This window comes from Lissotriton vulgaris, chromosome 9 (genome assembly GCF_964263255.1).
Source record: "Lissotriton vulgaris chromosome 9, aLisVul1.2, whole genome shotgun sequence".
Lineage (NCBI taxonomy): Eukaryota > Metazoa > Chordata > Amphibia > Caudata > Salamandridae > Lissotriton > Lissotriton vulgaris.
The window spans coordinates 570,505,835-570,525,571 of record NC_141697.1 but is presented as its reverse complement, the minus strand read 5'-3'; the positions used below and the strand labels follow the sequence as shown (position 1 = coordinate 570,525,571).

General features: G+C 41.2%; 1 protein-coding gene across 1 annotated transcript in view; it reads left to right on the top strand.

Moving 5' to 3' along the window:
• Positions 1-19,737, top strand: part of LOC147691845 (forkhead box protein N2-like) — an 83,047-nt gene that overhangs the window by 14,298 nt on the left and 49,012 nt on the right. The window lies entirely within an intron of this gene.

Sequence of the window (19,737 nt, the reverse complement as noted above, 5' to 3'; positions counted from 1 at the left end):
TGCTACTATGCCCCTTACAGTTTAATTACATTTCTTAAGTTAATGCTCTAGTCATACTGCATTAATCAGCACATAATATAATGATGTTAGTTGAAAAATTGAGTGTTAATACAGGAGCAATGCTCTTGTAGCAGTGTGGTGGTGACTTGTCCAGACTACATAACATATATCATGGGAAATCTAAGCACCTTGGTGTTATATGGTAAACCAGAGTTTCTGTTCATAGGGTGACCAGACGTCCCATTGTCCCCGGGACAGTCCCTGCGGTTACGGTGGACTGTCCTGGTGTCCCAACACATTTCTTCATTTTAAATACATCCCGATTTCTGGGACAAAGGAGGTCAAGTAATTGGAAGGAGAATTGAAAGGTATGCTCTCCTTAGACAGGCGCCTCATAAGACTGTGAAAAAACATTAAGCAATTTATTCTGTTTCTGTCAGGCAGCACAGGGGAATTCAACTGCGAGCTCCAGGCAAAGGGGAGACAGGTTGGGAGAAGCGCAGGGGGCTCAAGGTGGAGGTCCTGCCATAGATAATATTAGGTAAATGTAGCCTGGGGGGAGGCTAAATATAGAAGTAAGACTAAAGACTTTAGTCCTACTTTTATTTCTGTCCTGTTTCGGTTTTTTGTTCTCAAAATCTGGTCAAACTACATAAGATATTCTTGGTGGTCATTGCACCGGAATTCTCACAGCCTTAGATGCATCCTCCATTTGGAAAGGTGTTAGCTGCAGAACACACATGAAGCTTAGAAACTCCGCACAAAAGATTATCCAAGGTCCTTCCAGAAGAAAAAATCAATACCGAAACATGCAACGTCCCTCTGATCACCCGTAACAGCAGCAAGTTACAAAGCAATATTATTTGTGCACATATTGGGTAACAGTGCATGAAGAGCAACTCAGCTAAAACAACTCTGCAACTTTTAAATATGGCAAAATAGGTGTATTCTATCGGAGTTCATAAGTGAGGCAAGGGATAAAAGAATAAGATATCTTGAACAAATGGTCACTAGTAGCATAAAACACTTCTTGCAGATAGGTAAGTGCATGAAACCGGCTTCTAGCAGGACTGGTCCAGTTAAATCAGAAATTGGATTTAAACAGGTTTTTTTCCAAATGAGCATAATCGATGTGAGAAAATGGAGGCATGAGGGTGAACCATACCATAGTCTACTGTGGTGCAGCAAGCATGGAAGTGGGTACAATTAATAAGCTTGGCAATCATATGCCCAACTTCATTTAATTTTCAGCCTTCACAGCAGATATTTAAAGACAGTCAATGCCTGCACTTACTGTTTAAAGTACTGCCATGCCTGGTAACTGAACGCTCTTCTTGCCTCAATCCCTCAGCCAATGTTAGAGGTGTGGTTTCCATCCCTGTTCATCTCTGCCCTCAGAGAAGGTTTCTGCCCTCCGAGAAGGGTTCTGAACTTCCCAATTATCCTCCCTCTCCCTTCCAGCTCTGGATACACAGTCTACTGCCTCAAATGTTCTCTCTCTGGCCTGCCCTAGAATCAACGGAATGCTCGTTTATATCTTTTTTCCATCCCGTGAGTCATCTCAATGGCCCCTCCTGCCCTGTTATTTTTTGGTTTGTTATTTTCTGTTTACTCTGATCCCATCCCTGCGGATGAGATGGCTCAGCATAGCACCGTTGCTCTTTCCGGTGAGAAATGAGGCCTACATTTACCAATGTTAGCGCTTGCAGAGCGCAACACAGTTTAGCCGTGCATATGAAGACCTTTAAAATGGTAGGTACATTGACGGTATCATGTGCATTGCATTGATTCACTTGCACACCCAAGCAAAGCTTCACTAAAAGTGGGCCTCAGTTTCTTTGGTAAGACCATTCCATTGAAAATGTTCTTCCTCCCTCTTTTATATTTGACTTTTTCCTCTTTGTTTGCTCTTCTTTTTTAGCTACCTTTGCTTCCTCCACTTGTATTGCTTTGATGAACCTTTTGATGGGCCAAGGAGATATTCAAATGAGTAACAAAGCATCTTAGATTTTTTTTACTTTTAAGTACAGCTGGGTTTCTTTCACTTGCTGTCTTTAGGGGTATTCTTTCTTAGTTGCACAATTTCTCTGTGGGTCTTTTTCTCTATGGGCCTCTCTTGCTCTCTGCCTGAAGTCAGAGTTGTTGAAGGAAGCCCCTGCAGTGGTGGCAACAATCAAGATGTCCTTGCACATTCAAACAGGACAGGGAACTGATGTTAAGCCAGTTAGGCCACATAATGACCAATTCCTTGTATACGGACTCCGAGAGCGGATTGATAGAGGCCATGGTTCAAAGTCTCTTGGTAGGTGTCACCTTCTTCATCTCAGACTGTGTGGGCTGTATACTAGTAGTTTTGTTCCTGAGGCGGTTGACCAGCATCTTTGCTTTTGAAAGAGGTGATCTACAATGGCATTAGTGCAGGGGTCTTAAAACTGGGGGACAGCCCACTCCTAGGGGGGCCTCGAGTAATGCAGAGGGGGGGGGGGGCATGCTGTGGCCAAAAGATGCATTATGCTGATAACAGTGCTTTGTTTTAAGCAGAAGAAGTTAGCGGCATTAATCCACTCTCTAATGGGCCATCACTAACATCTTTTGTCATATCCTAGCTTGGAGTATGTGTCAAAAGGGAAAAGACTCCAAATATTCTTCAAAACACCCACTCCCATTTCTAATAATGAAATGAAATGAATGAAATGAAATTTGATTTATAAAGCGCATGGCTGCCCGAGAGCGTCCCAGCGGTAACAAAATAGAACAGAGAACAACTGAAGAGGGAACCGAAAAATTAGGTGTCCTTGGGGAAAAGAAATGTTTTTAGGGCCTTTCGAAACTTAAAATAGCAGGGTTCAGTACGAATCCGACTGGGAAGGGAGTTCCAGTTTTTTGCAGCGTTTACAGAAAAGCGGCGACCCCCTGTACGTACCTTCCTGACTCTGGGAACCTTGGCTAGGTTTCCAAAGTCTCACTGTTGATATTTGTACAAGTTACTAAGGCCTGACTGACCAGAACAGTGCATTTGGCAATCATGTATTTGATTACATTTCTAATACGGTAATAGAACTTAACTGCAATGTTTAAATACGTCTAGACATATTTAAACATTGGCAATTTACTAGAATAATTATGAAAGATTCTGAAGGGGCCTGATGATTTTTGTTTCCACTGGGGGGGGGGGGCACGACAATAAAATATTTAAATAACACTGCATTAGACAAAGCTTGAGACTGGGGGCTCCTTGAAATGGTGCAGTCTGGGTTGCATAATTACTTGAGAATTCTATGAAGTTCCTCCATATGGCACTTGGGCATACCAATGATCTGGTTGAAGGTTAGTATTGCTATGATGGGTGTCACATTCCTTCCACTAAGATAGGAGTGCAGTCATTTCTATTCCCATCTTCTTTATGTATTTGTTTAGCCAAGTTGTCATAGGTCGATGGTTTGATCGTAGGAACATCTCGACGAGAATGAGACTGGTTAAGCTGTTGGAATGCCAGTTGTAGAGCTGCTGTAATTTGTGTGTTGAATTTGCTTCACTGCCTGGTGGCCTTGTTGGTCACTATTACAGCAGGGGATGTTCTCACGTGGAGTTTGACAATGACGGAGGTGAAGCAGTAGATGCCCCAGGTGATGAGGAGGCCTCAACATACAGGGCACACATCTCAAAGGGTCCCATAGGTATAATAAAGTGTCACCTGCACAGAGGGACACCAATGCATAAGATTCTCTTTTAGTATTCCCCAGTACCTCAGGTAAGTCATAAGCATAGTGGCCTCAGGCTCCACCACAAGCTCAAATAATAGAGGTGTAAGAGGACATCCATGAAGCATACCTTTTTTGGTGCGGCAGCTCTCAGGTGTCTCCTGGCTCGTGCTTACAATAGCACATCATTTTGAGTAGTTCAGTGTAATGAGACTGATGGGATGTGGGCCAAATCTGAATCACTGTATGGTTTTAAATAGGAACTCCCAAGGCATAATATTAAGTGGCTTTTCCATATCAAGTTCGGCCACAGCATATTCTTGCTCATCCAGGTCTAAGAAGTGACTAACATGAACCAATCTACGTAAGCTTACAATGGCGTTCTGCCAGGGTATAAATCCTGACTGATCTGGGTGTATTAAGTCCTGTACGACCATCAATGCTCTCCAAGCCGCGTCTCCACTGAGAATCTTCAAGCTTAACATCAATAAAGGTCGATGCAACTTGAAGTCTGTTTGGTCTTCATCAGGGTTATTGATTAGCACAATCATAGCCCATTTAGAAAATCATTTAGCCAGCTGTGAGTTCGCCAGACAGGAGGTCTGCTGTTTTTTGGCAGATAGTGCTGCACCCGCTGAACTCTTTTAGTCAATTTTGGGTGGCATTACAAGTGTTCCAATGTTCTGTGCAATAATTATCTCATACGCTACAATCCAACACTAAGATGCTCAGATTTTTACTGTGTGAGATAATGATCACCTCTTCCAAGGTTTGCCTGCAAAATGGGTCACAACATGCAGATCTTGGTGCTTACTACAACACAACCTGCATGTCGCACTATTCTCGTTGTAAAGTTTGACCAGTAAAGTTTGACCTGTCGAAATGTATCCAGGGGATACAGATTGCACATAGATACGTGCAGAAGATATAATACTGGCACACACACACACATACACACACACATATATATGTGTGTGTGTGTGTGTATATATATATATATATATATATATATATATCCTTCCTGTTTGCTGGAGTGCTGCGAGAAACACCGAGAGATCCAGAGGAGTCACGTGGTGTATATATATATATATATATATATATATATATATATATATATATATATATATATACACACACACACATATATATATATATATATATACACATATCTATAAATACATACATATATATATTCACACACACACACACACACACACACACACACACATATATATATATTACCTACTGGCGGTCGCCAGTAGGTAGATATAGTTAGGACCTAGATTCCATAGGAAATACGCAACATTCTATTTGGAATAACTTTGGCGCCGGTCGACGAACACACGCGAAATTCTCCAAGAAAATGGCCTGCTCCGCTCCTTCCCTGAAAGTTTGGGGGTGATTCGTCAAGTGAGGGCTGAGAAAAAAGGGGGGGTCCCAGAACGTGTTTTCCCCATGCAATTTTCCATAGGGACCTTTAAGTAAGCATGGGCGGAAAATCCGTTTCGCTCGCGGATTTTGCGGATTTTCGGTAAATTCGCAATCCGCGAGATTTGCGAATCTCCCGCAAAATCCGCAAATCCGCGAGCAGCGGATTTTATGGCTTGCTCGCACTGTTCGCGTGAGTTCGCGGCTTCCCAGTACAACTCCGCGAATAAGCACTAAATTGCAGAAATACGATCTTAGCAAAACTGAAACTACTTACCAGGTTCAAAAGTTCAGGCTCATCATTAGTAGCCATTTCCTGTAGTGCTTCCTGAGGGGCCCCTCCAGAGTTCAGTTGCCAGTTGCAACTATTATGTGACCCTGCTCTGAACCTCAGAATAGTTACACATATGCCACAAAGGTCCTGAATTACAGCTACGGGAGACAAGCAGGAGCCAGGCTGGAAGTTCAAATCCATTAATCAGCCCCTAATTCATTATTGTCAGTTGGGGCAGGGCAGGTGTTGTAACTAATTTTGCAACAATGAAAGCACTTAGCAAGTGCAAAAGATCACTAATCAGGAAGCACTAAGGAAGCAGGTGCCAGCTAAAAAAATATTCTCTGACACATTAATCAGCCCCAAATTAATTCAGGTCACTTGAGGCAGGGAAGGTGTGCTTTGCTTTGCCACAATAATGTACACTGACTGGACAACCAGAGGGTGCTGTGATGAAACAGAGGGTGACATGGGTGGGCCAGAGGGTGGCATGAGTAGTCAGAGAGTGGCAGTGGTGACAGAGAGTGGCAGTGATGAAGAAGAGTGTCCCAAACAGGCTGGACACGTAGAAACAACAAGTTCGCAAAACTTGCGACCCGACAGGTAAGTTCGCGTTTGCGAAATTGTACAAAACCCTCGCGAACTGGCAGAAACCCGCGCAAACACACAAAAAAAAAATTTCTGCAAATTCGCGAGAATTCGCGGATTTTGCGGATTGCGAGTTCGCAAATCTGCAAAATTCGCGAACGCGAGATTCGCAAAATTCGCCCATGCTTACCTTTAAGTGAGGCTACAGCCCGAACTGCTGAACGGAATTACACCAAATTTGGCAAAAAGGTAGAGTTCGGTTCGCAGATTACTCTTTTTCTTAAATGGTGTAAATCCGTTCAGTAGTTCCTTAGAAAATCAAAAGTAAAATCATAGATATATCCATAGATGAAGTACCGTACGCGTACCGTTCGAGGACAGTAGGCGTACCATTACGAGCACGAGCTGCATGCTAATTGGCTGAAAACTGTCTGTAAACACTCCAAACTAGGACGTGTTGGCACCCATTTTGTGTCTCAGTAGGACAGAGGCACAAGAAAAGTGATAAACAAGTGCGCAAAAGACGCACTTGTTTAAAAATCACGGGATACGCGTACCCTGCCGATCCCCCCCAAAAAATTAAGGCACCACTCTGCAAACGCGACCCCTGGCACGTTTGCAGAGGGGGAAATAATTCACCTTGAATACTGGGGGTCCCTGGGGCCAAGTAGCCCACCAGGAACCTCGAGTATGCGCCAGGGGGCTGCCTTGCAGAGACGTGTAAAGAGGCCACGCTTCTTTTTACACCTCTCTGCAACGCAGCCCCCTGGTGCATACTGGAGGTTCCTGGTGGGCTAGTTGGCCCCCAGGGACCCCCAGTATTCAAGGGGAATTAGTTCCCCCTCTGCAAACGCGCCAGAGGGCTGTGTTGCAGAGAGGTGTAATGAGGCCTCGCCCCTTTTTACACCTCTCTGCAAGGCAGCCCCCTGGCGCATACTGGAGGTTCCTGACCCCCTAGGCCTGCTCGGGGGGTCCGACAAGGACCCCCAAGGCCCACCCAATTATTATTTTTTTTTAAATCGCAGGATACGCGTAGGGTACGCTTATCCTGCCGATCCCCCCCCAAAAAAAAGGCACCACTCTGCAAACGCCCCCCCTGGTGCATTTGCAGAGGGGGAAATAATTCCCCTTGAATACTGGGGGTCCCTGGGGGCCAAGTAGCCCACCAGGAACCTCCAGTATGCCCCAGGGGGCTGCCTTGCAGAGACGTGTAAAGAGGCCACACCCCTTTTTAAACCTCTCTGCAACGCAGCCCCCTGGCGCATACTGGAGGTTCCTGGTGGGCTAGTTGACCCCCAGGGACCCCTAGTATTCAAGGGGAATTAGTTCCCCCCTCTGCAAACGCGCCAGGGGGCTGCCTTGCAGAGACGTATAAAGAGGCCACGCCCCCTTTTACACCTCTCTGCAACGCAGCCCCCTAGCGCATACTGGTGGTTCCTGCTGGGCTAGTTGGCCCCCAGGGACCCCCAGGGACCCCCAGTGTTCAAGGGGAAATAGTCCCCCCTCTGCAAACGTGCCAAGGGGTTGTGTTGCAGAGAGGTGTAATGAGGCCACGCCCCTTTTTACACCTCTCCGCAACGCAGCCCCCTGGCGCATACTAGAGGTTGCTGGTGGGCTAGTTGGCCCCCAGGGACCCCCAGTATTAGTTCCCCCTCTGCAAATGCGCCAGGGGGCTGCCTTGCAGAGTCGTGTAAAGAGGCCACAGCCCTTTTTATACCTCTCTGCGATGCAGCCCCCTGGCGCATACTGGATGTTCCTGGTGGGCCAGTTGACCCCCAGGGACCCCCAGTATGCAAGGGGACTTAATCCCCCAACTAAGAACGCGCTACCGGGCATGTTTGCACAGTGGTGAAGGTAGGGGGCGGGGCTTGAGGTGATAAGTGTGCAAACATGCCCTGTGGCACGTTTTAAGTTGGGGAATTAATTCCTCTACAATCCAGAGGTCCCCTAAGGGCCAACTAGCCCACCAGGTACCTCAAGTAAGCGCCACGGAGCTGCGTTGCAGAGTGTTGTAAAAAGGGGGCGTTGCCTCGGAACACCTCTCTGCAACGCAGCTCCCTGGCGCATACTGGAGGTACCTGGTGGGCTAGTTGGCACACAGGGGACCTCATGATTGAAGAGGAATGAATTCCCCAACTTAAAATGCGCCACAGGGCGTGTTTGCACACGTCACCTCAGGCCCCGCCCCCTTCCTTCACTATTGAGCAAAATATTCCTCTAAAATCAGGCGATCTACGAATTCCAATTTACTCACCATTTATCAGGAGAGACCTCAGTGCAGCATCTTTCAGCCCACTATTGATCCTGAAAAGTAGCTCTAACCATACTTACAGTAACTTGAATTTCCTTCCATAGGCTAACATTGACTGGTTTCACTTGGAAATTCTTCTAAGTGTGGAGTTTGGAACTTTAAAAAATCCCTCTAAAATCAGCCAAACTACGAATTCCGATTTACTCACCTGTTATCAGGAGAGACCTCAGTGCTGCATCTTTCACCCCTCTACTGATCCCTAAAAGTAATTCTAACCATACTTACAGTAACTTGAATATCCTTCCATAGGCTAACATTGACTGGTTTCACTTGGAAATTCATCTAAGTGTGGAGTTTTGGAACTTTAAAAAATTCCTCTAAAATCAGCCGAACTACGAATTCCGATTTACTCACCTGTTATCAGGAGAGACCTCAGTGCTGCATCTTTGAGCCCAGTATTGATCCTGAAAAGTAATTCTAATCGTACGTACAGTAACTTGTATTTCCTTCCATAGGAATCCATTGTGTGGTTTTCACCAGAAAAGTTTCGAAGTGTCTATTTTCACAAACTAAAAATATTCCTTAAAAATCGCCTGTATGACTTAAACACATTCTTTCAACTGTTTCAGTAGATGCACCAGTGCTGGAACCAGGATCCACAACTGAGTAAGAAAAAGTAATTATAACACTACTTACCTGCTATGTGAATTTCCTCCCATAGGATAACATTGGTGATTCTATGTGAAAGAATTTTTAAGCGTCAACTTTTAAATTACAATAATATTCCTTAAAAATCACTACTGTAACTAAAACTCTTTCACTCAACTGTTTACACGAGATGTCCAAGGACTGAATCTAGGATCCAGTCCTGTGGTTAGAAAAGTAATCCATAACTAGAAAAACACATTGAGGTCAATGTTGCATTGTGTTTGAAATTGTGTTGCACATTGCAACAACTGTAACTACTATGCTTAAAAGTCTATTGCCTATTTGCAAAGTATTTAAACTAAAGTAAAGTAATTCATTTTGAGAAAGTATATTTTGTTAATAAAATATCTAAAAATAAATAGTTTAAAAAATGTAGTAAATCAGTATAAAAAAATAACAATTAATACATTTAAAAATTCTCATTTACAAAATTCACTGAAAAAACCAAAGGTTTCAGGCCTGATATAGTTAGGAATTAGCATTTAAAAAAATGTTGAAATTCACTGAAAATAAGGGGTGTTTAGTTAGCTGGACATTTCACTCGTACAAAACCATTGAAATTCCTCCGATATAGTTAGTTGTACTAACTATATCTCGCGCGCCCGCAATCCACTGCTGATGATGTCACATATTATATCATTCATGACATGGTCAGTTACATCACTGATAACATCTCAAATGACATCACTGATGACATCACTGATGACATCAGCCACGTGAAGATACACCTCATCATACACTAGTATAACCTTTCATCACTCACTGTAAAATACAGAGTACCATATTTGAATCCATTGACACACCAATACAAGTTTCTAAAAACCCACTCAGTGATTCCTAGATCTACACACACATCTAATCACTTACCTACAGATTAACTCATACATGCAGTCAATGATCAATAGAACACTATCAAATATACTTATACACCTATATCGACATTACACACCAGCACACATCCTATTCACTTATGAAGTCATACTATTCACTTATGCAAACAATGGATCAAACTTACATTTACTTAGCTATACACTTATACAAACACCACTTTATCTATTCATAAAGATAGGTACTTATACTTAGTGTGTTATTAAATCACTGTTACAAGTATACAATTATCCATACAGTCACACATACAATCACTGAGTCTTATGTATACTTATTTATAAACAACAACTGACACATACATTGCCTTTTATTTTTCTACTTTGTTGGACATGTACCATTAAGAGAGATATTTGCTCATCACCACACCCATAAAGATATTCACTCACCCAAACAACTGTTACAACATGTAGTCTTAACGCTTTATACCTACTAAATCAACTATTCACACATCTTTGGGCAGTAACACACCTCCCACCGAACCACACACACATTCACTCTCCCATACAAATACTAAGTTAACTAATCAATAACTAATATAGAATTTCAAATAGCTAGTAACCAACTGAAGAAGTAGTTTTGACAAAAACTGACAAAGTGATACAGATGTTCACACGGTTTAGTCACTATCCAATATATTTAGAGAGACACTTTAAATTAGTCAAGTAAACAGTCAATCACCCTGCTACTAAATCCTCCCTCCAGATATTTATATATCCACTCATTCCTCAATGCAAATTGCTATATATATAATACATATTTAAATAGAGAAGCAAACCACATTCAGTGGATGATGTCATCAGTGATGTCATTTGAGATGTCATCAGTAATGTCACTGACCATGTCATGAATGATGTAATATGTGACATCATCAGCACTGGAGTGCGGGCGCGCGAGATATAGTTAGTACAACTAACTATATCAAAGGAATTTCAATGGCTTTGTACGGGTGAAATGTCCAGCTAACTATAACACCCCTAAAACCTACGTTTTTTTCAGTGAATTTCGAAGGTTTTTTAAATGCTAATTCCTAACTATATCAGGCCTGAAACCTATGTTTTTTTCAGTGAATATATATTTTACCCCAAAAAGAGAGCAAGACGAGATTTTTGGAAAGAGGCTACTCTGACAAAGTTGTCAATGCAGCCATCTCTAAATCTATGCTTAGAAATAGAGTAGATTTATTGGGTTTAAGATCAGACACTACCAACAGAGTTGTGGATGCTAACACTACAGAAACTAATCAGTACAAAAAGATTGAATCCATCATCAAGAAAAATTGGTGTCTAATTTTAAGCGATTCCGTTATAGGTCATAAACTACCTAAAAGACCGTCTATTACATATAGCAGAGGACAGTCAATGAAAGATGAATTAGTTGAAACCAGTCCAGAACGTATTGAATCTTCCAACTGGCTTCAAACACATACCAGCTTTTTTAACTGTAAATCTTGTAAAGCTTGCCAACAGGGGGTAAACAAAAGTGTGTATTTCTCGCCATTTGATCAAAGGGAACACAACATTTACAGACTTTTGACATGCAAAACTGAATATGCGGTTTATGTGTTGTATTGCCCCTGCAATCTACTCTATGTAGGGAGCACTAAGCTCCAAGTGCACAAAAGAATATTACAACATCTCTGAGCCATAAAAAACCAAGACAACACCAACCCTGTGGCAAGACACTTCAAATTAAAACATTGATTTAAAAGCCGTGAACTTAGGTATTTTGTCATTGATTGTGTCCCAGCTAGTAGACGGGGGTGCAACAGAGAGGAGAAACTTCGCCGTTATGAGACCAGATATATTCTGGAACTTAATACCAAACAACCATCAGGTCTTAACGTTACTGAAGATTTATTTACATACCTCTGATAACATCTAAGTCTATCAAACGGGATTATTTCTTTTAAATTGGTACATTGGTCTGGCAGGTTTTTATACTATGAAATTTATTAGGGGTTTGATTATGTTTGTATAATATTTATTGACTATTTATTCTAGTAACATGTTTTTCTTATATATGAATTTTATATTTAATCGAATTTTATATATAGCAATAGTTTTTAAGCTGATGTATTATTTATTCAACACATTTTAGTCTTTTAGCTTAAAAGTAGTCTATTGTGTAACAGTTACTTGGTGTTGACATCAGGGCATTTATAGCGCCTTATGACACACCGTTGGCAAATTGAATGAGACAATTCTCCCTAGTCAGCCTATTCTAATATGATATAATATTAACAAACGTGTTGGTCCCCCTCCACTAATACTCAGGTATTTAAACTGAAATATCAACTAAACAAGACTAAATCAGTCCCTGCAACAGACCTTCAATATATTTCTGATGATACGTAAATTGTGATTCTCCTATTAACATGACCAGAGAATCTGGATTTCATTAAAGACTCGGAGGCTAACATTATGCATACAACTTTTAATGCAGTCCAAGCATGTCATAAAGCAAAAAGTTCCAACTTAGAATATATAACAAGTAACAATAGCATGAATCACTAGGCAATCAGCCTCTTTTAAATGTGGAGACAGAAGAAAGGAAAAAGTACAATAAACTCCAATATAACATCAAACTTGAAGAAGCACGAAGAATACAACGAATACACCATCCTTCTACGATTGGTCCACGAGATCGGGAATCCAGAAGAAACAGAATCAAGGAAGATTATCTGTAAATGGAATAAAGGATGTTACTAAATTCTAATCTAATAGATAATCACTAGAGAAAAACATTCCTGATAAGAAAATAGTAACAAAGTTAATAAACAAATAAGCATATTAAGATCACCTGTTCCTGTAAAAGAAGAGAACATATCAAGTTATATAATCAACCACCCAGGGAAAGGGTGGGAGGGATAATGTTAGCCTCCGAGTCTTTAATGAAATCCAGATTCTCTGGTCATGTTAATAGGAGAATCGCAATTTCATTACAAGACCGGAGGCTACCATTATGCATGTTGGTAGTCATGTAAAACAACATCAGACATGTGAGACACAGGTTTGCAATAATGATGAGCAAAGGACCTAGAATTAGGCCAATCAGCAGCCTTTAGAATAGCATCTAACTTACCACCTGACCAGAAAGACTTACTGGCCATTGCGCCCCCAACAGAATGGGGTTTAAAAACATCCAAATTGATTCCAGCCAGCTTCATGACTATCTTAACCCATCTAGCAATAGAGGAAGAAGAAATTCCTTTGTGGGGTTTAACAAAAGAGATGAGTAATTGAGATACATTCAAAGGGCGAAGAGAATTCATTATCACATCGTATTCTTTCATACATTGAACAACACAGAGTTTAGTGCAACTATCAAATCGTGGATAGAAAATAGAGTCTGACATAGTTTTAGTTCTTCTATGTATTTCAAATTTAACTCCAAACATATCATAAGATCTATAAGAGATATCTAGAGCTTTAACATCAGAGACTCTTCTGCATGAAATTAAGCAAAGAAGATTAGCTAATTTGATAGAAAGATTCTTTCTGCTGAGAAGAGAATTAACTGGCCAAGAACAGAAAAGGTCGAGAATTAAATTAACATCCCATAGAAATTGATATCTCGGTTGAGGAGGTCTTCTAAGTCTGATACTCTTAAGTATTCGACAAATAATAGGATTTTTACCTACCGTTTTATTATTAATTAAAGAATGTCCAGCAGAAATAGCAGATCTAAAACAATAGAGGGATCTGTAACTTAAACCTCTATCGAATTGTTCTCCAAGAAAATTAATTATATCAACAATAGGTGCCTCCACGGGATCCAAATTAAGCATGGGCGGAAAATCCGTTTCGCTCGCGGATTTTGCGGATTTTCGGTAAATTCGCAATCCGCGAGATTCGCGAATCTCCCGCAAAATCCGCAAATCCGCGAGCAGCGGATTTTATGGCTTGCTCGCACTGTTCACGTGAGTTCGCGGCTTCCCAGTACAACTTCGCGCCCCGCGAATAAGCGCAAAATTGCAGAAATACGATCTTAGCAAAACTGAAACTACTTACCAGGTTCAAAAGTTCAGGCTCATGATTAGTAGCCATTTCCTGTAGTGCTTCCTGAGGGGCCCCTCCAGAGTTCAGTTGCCAGTTGCAACTATTATGTGACCCTGCTCTGAACCTCAGAATAGTTACACATATGCCACAAAGGTCCTGAATTACAGCTAAGGGAGACAAGCAGGAGCCAGGCTGGAAGTTCAAATCCATTAATCAGCCCCTAATTCATTATTGTCAGTTGGGGCAGGGCAGGTGTTGTAGCTAATTTTGCAACAATGAAAGCACTTAGCAAGTGCAAAAGATCACTAATCAGGAAGCACTAAGGAAGCAGGTGCCAGCTAAAAAAATATTCTGTGACACATTAATCAGCCCCAAATTAATTCAGGTCACTTGAGGCAGGGAAGGTGTGCTTGCTTTGCCACAATAATGTACACTGACTGGACAACCAGAGGGTGCTGTGATGAAACAGAGGGTGGCATGGGTGGGCCAGAGGGTGGCATGAGTAGTCAGAGAGTGGCAGTGGTGACAGAGAGTGGCAGTGATGAAGAAGAGTGTCCCAAACAGGCTGGACACGTAGAAACAACAAGTTCGCGAAACTTGCGACCCGACAGGTAAGTTCGTGTTTTGCGAAATTGTACAAAACCCTCGCGAACTGGCAGAAACCCGCGCGAACACACAAAAAAAATTCGCGGATTTTGCGAATTGCGAGTCCGCAAATCCGCAAAATTCGCGAACGCGAGATTCGCAAAATTCGCCCATGCTTAATCCAAATCCCTTTCCAAGCACCAATGTGACCAAACCTTCCAAATGTTGTTATATCGGTAATGTGTTCCAGGGGCCCACGACTCTCGGAGGAGAGTTGAAGCTGTTGACGAAAGTCTTGCGAGATTGTTAGATCTCCTGACACCTTCCAAGCAAGAAGGTTCAAATTCCCTGTTTGAACAAGAGGGTGAATTTGACCGTCTGCGTCTGTGAGAAGATCTATCAGAGGAGGAATTAGGAAGGGAAAATCGTAGGTTAGTTCGAGAGTTGTTGGGAACCAGGCTTGGGATGGCCAGAACGGAGTTACTAGGACAATTGAGGAGTGTTCTTGTCTCACTTTCTGAAGTAGTCTCTGGATCATTGCGAATGGAGGGAAGGCATAAGCATTGATCCCTTTCCAAGATTGGAGAAAGGCATTCACTGCTAGAGCACCAGGATCGGGCATCCAGCTGAAATAGGGTACCAATTGGGTAGTTAATCTGCTCGCAAAAAGGTCTATTTGGAAAGGGCCCCAGAAATTATTGAGGGAGTTGAAGACAGAAGTGTTGAGTTTCCAGTCGCTGTAATCCAAAATGAATCTTGAATTCCAATCTGCACAAAGATTGGATTTCCCGGGAAGATATTGTGCTCTGAGCGAGATTTTGTGTTCTAGGCAGAAAAACCAAAGCTTCTATGCTAGATTGGAGAGGTCTTCTGACTTGGTCCCTCCTAGACGGTTTATGTATGCGACAGCAGACATGTTGTCCATTTTCAATATGACTGATCTTCCTTGAAGAGAGTGTTTGAAGCTCATTAGAGCATAAAGCCCTGCAGTTAATTCTAGATAATTGATGTGGTGCAGGGACTCTTGCTGCGACCAAATTCCTCCAGTGTTCTGGTTCTGTAGACAAGCACCCCAGCCATGAAGGCTGGAATCCGATTCTAGAACAAAATCTGGTGTTGAACCAAATATCGCTCTCCCATTCCAAACATCTAGGTTGTCTAACCACCAAGTTAGTTCTAAGATAACATCTGGGTTTAAGGAAATTCGATCTCCATACCAAAGACCTGACCTCAGAGCTCTTGCTTTTATTCTCTGAAGGGCTCGATAATTCAGTGGTCCCGGAAAAATGGCCTGAATGGAAGAGGAAAGAAGGCCTAAAAGTCGGGCTAGTTCTCTTAGGGTGAGATTTTTTTGTTTCAATACATGTCTTATCTCCTTTCTGATTTTGGTAATCCTCTTGGGAGGGAGAAAGAAAAGACATTCTGTTGTGTCTACTGTGAAGCCCAGGAATTCCATCTTTTTTGAGGGAATTAAAATGGATTTTTCCCTTTTTATGATAAAACCCAGACTTTCCAAAAGGTCTATAACTGTCTTGAGATCTTTGATGATTTGAACATAGTCTTGAGAAAGAATCAGGATGTCGTCTAAGTAGATGATGAGACGAATACCTTTTTTTCTTAGACATGAGGTAACTGCTCTCAGTACCTTGGTGAAACACCACAGGGCAGATGAGAGACCGAAGGGGAGAGCCTGAAATTGGAAGAGATGGTTTTTCCAAATGAACTGAAGAAAGGGTTGGTGTTCCTTTGCCATGAGAATAGTAAAGTAGGCGTCCTTCAGATCTAATTTGACCAGCCAGTCTCCTTCTAGTAAGAGGTCTCTGAGAAGATGGATCCCCTCCATCTTGAAATGTCGATAGACAAGGAATTTGTGGAGTTCTCTGAGATTTATAACTGGTCTCCAACCCTTGTCTTTCTTTTCCACAAGGAAGAGAGTACTTATGAATCTCATAAGTTGGAGTTCTGGATTGGAGTCTGAATGAAATCTATTGAAAAACCGAGAACAGTGTTTAGAACCCAGGTGTCTTGTGTGATAATTTTCCAATTGTGATAAAAGAATTTCAGTCTCCCACCCACTTTTGGATTCGAAGAAAGGGGAGAAGTTGTACTCACTTTGAGGGGTGGAATTGACAGGTGCTCCTCTAGCTCGGAATCCTCTCGAGCGGAAACCTCTTCCTCTGGGTGGATAGAACTGTGGTTGGTTGGGTGGTAGGTATCCTCTACCAAAATTTCCTCTGTTTCTTGGAAAGGGGCGTGTCGGTTGAACCGGCCGGAAGATTGCCCCCTTCTACCGGCCCTTCCAAAAAGGTTGCTGTTGTAGTTAAAAACTTTTTTCATGTTTTGGTGTGTTTTATCTAAAGCAGTAAAGGTCAATACATATTTACCCAGACTTTTAATTAAATCTTCACCAAAAAGTAAACCTTTTGGATTAATGGAGGTTTCTTTTTCAGCCATGTCGATTAGTTTAGGGCTAATTTTACTGAGGACTACTCTTCTTCTTTCACAATTAAGTCCCGCATTTGCGTTGCCTAAGAGGACTAGTGCCCTTTAGCTCCACCCCGAATGGAGTGTATATCAAGAGGGCAGCCACTAAGGTAGTTCTCCTCTGCTGCGTCGATTATTTTTGTTAGGGGGCCTAGAATGTCGAGAACCTTATCTTGACAGATCTTAAGGGATCTTTCCAGACCTTTACAAGGGTTTCTCCCTAACTTAAATAAGTAAGTAATTAATTCTGGGTCAAGGTTCGGAGTATGACAAACTTTACCTTCGATTGAAGGTCTGGTATACTCTGCTCTTAAGAGATTACGAATCTCTCTTTCTAAAGGATTTCTAATCCATTTAGATATGAATTTGGATACATGCTCGTGTGGGGTCCACTCAGAGCTTCTAGGGTGTTTAATGTTAAAAGGGGAGAACATCTCCTCACCCAAAGGGTCCAAAATGTTATCCTTAGAAGATAAAGGATCAATAACATCATCTAAGAGAAAGGAATCAATATCTTGATCATCATCGTCGAGATCAAGAATATATTCATCAGGAAATTCTGAGCCATCATCCATATCATTATCTAGAGCACTTTGATTAATTGTGCCGTGAGGGACACCCATTACATTTGTGCCGCGAGGGACACCTGAGGCTAATGAGGTGCGAGGACCTCCTATAAAACATGAGGTGCTAGGACCTCCCGTGCTCTCTGGGGTATAATTGATATTCTTACTTTTTTTATGCCTCTTACCCCTTTCTTCCGTGAGATCATTAACTTCTGTTATGTCCAAATCAGATGGATCATAATTTTCGTGGATGAAGGATCTCTTAGATGTGATAGCTTGAGAGAGTAGAAAACATACATGATCTCATCTATTTATGTATTAGTTTTTTGATGGCATCAGTAGAAGGATCAGATTCAGCAGTATTACTACGTATTGAATCCGAATCTGAGTCAGACATATTGATAAATGAATAGTATTTGTTAAATAGATAATGTATAAGTATATAAAATGTCTGAACTCTATTTTAAATTAATTAACTTTTCTCTATGAGTTTTCTGTAATAACACCCCCTTTTTTTATATCAAAAAAATTAGTTAATAATAGCAATTCTAACAGAACTGAATAATGTAGGGGGAAGTGAATGCTTGTAGATAGATAAATGGTGTGAATCCCCGATTTAGACTAACTAAAAAACGAAGCACAGAGATAAACAGCTGATCGGGCGTTACTGTACCTTATAAGATGCTTAAAACATATATGATGTATAAATATAGTATACTCCTGTAGGAAAAAAGAGAGTTAATAGCAAACAGTATAAAGTATTCAGTATAAGGTATCAACAGATATCGAATAATAATAAAATAGTAGTCTTAAAGCATAAATTAATAAGGTTTATCAGGAGTTAAGAAGAAGTTGACTTATCTTGCTTGGAGCCGCATTTAAAAGAGGCTGATTGCCTAGTGATTCATGCTATAGTTACTTGTTATGTATTCTAAGTTGGAACTTTTTGCTTTATGACATATGCGGCTATGCTTGGACTGCATTAAAAGTTGTATGCATAATGGTAGCCTCCAGTCTTGTAATGAAATCCCTGTGACCACTGTTAGCTCTCTTGAAAAACCTTAATAAAGCTTTGGGAAAAAACTTTATTGCACCAAGATACGGGGCAAAAACAACACTGGGGCCCTAATGTTGCTCTGTCACATACACATCTGTTTCACTACGTGCCCCCATAACATCAACCTGGATGTATTCATACAGTGATAAACAGCACACCATTACCATTTACCAGGTTGTTGTGGATAAAGCTCGTAATTATTTTAATTCTAATTTGCACTATATTTTATTAATGCACTTTGGCACTTTTTGTACAAATATTTATCATTGGTTTTAATGTGGATTGTTGGTTGATTTTAGCATTTCAAAGACATTTATGTGATGAAACATTATAGAATATGTGTCTGTAGTTTTTAAACACAGTACTTCTTTCATGTCAATTGAAGTTGTATGCTATCAAATCCAATCACATACGAAAGCAGTCCAATTATATTTAAACCAATGCATTTACTTCACCATGTCATGTGATCAAGCGCGCCTTGCAGCGCGAAACGCGTCATGCCGACTTTTGCACAGAAATAAATTAATCAGCACAAATCCTGTGGTCCGCATCCATTACTTTGCCTGTGAGGCAGCGTCGCCAGGAGATTGGAACATTTTTATATATATATATATATATATATATATATATATATATATATATACATATATATATACACACGTCATGAGAGTTAGAATAATTGGCTAGAATAATTGGCACATCAGCAAATTAAAGGCTTGCTCCTGAAACATTCAGTTATCTCTTCAGGTCACAAGTATAAAGGACACCAAGCCAGAGTTTGCATTCCATCCTTCTAAGAGTACCAATAAATTGGTAATAGTAAAATATGCATATATTTACAGTGGCAGGGATATGTTATGAAGCACTGTACAAAAAACTACAACAAACACTAACTGAGAAATGTCATAATTCTGAATTCGTTTTTGTTCAAGATACATTTAAATTGTGCTGCGTGCCATGAAAGGTCTGCAACACTAAAGAATTAAAAGGAATCACAACTACAATTTACCAGTTGAGGCTGGTGCTGGCTGGCAAGCCCGGTGAGGCGGTAGAGAGGGGCGGGGGGTAGTCGACAGATGACAGAATAGGTTTTATTTCTTTATTTAATTTGACCTATTCCGTCGTCTATCGACTTCCCTCTCCTTCCACCCCGCCGCGCTTACCTGCGTCAGCCACCGCTTTGATTTACATAAATGCTCTAATCTACTT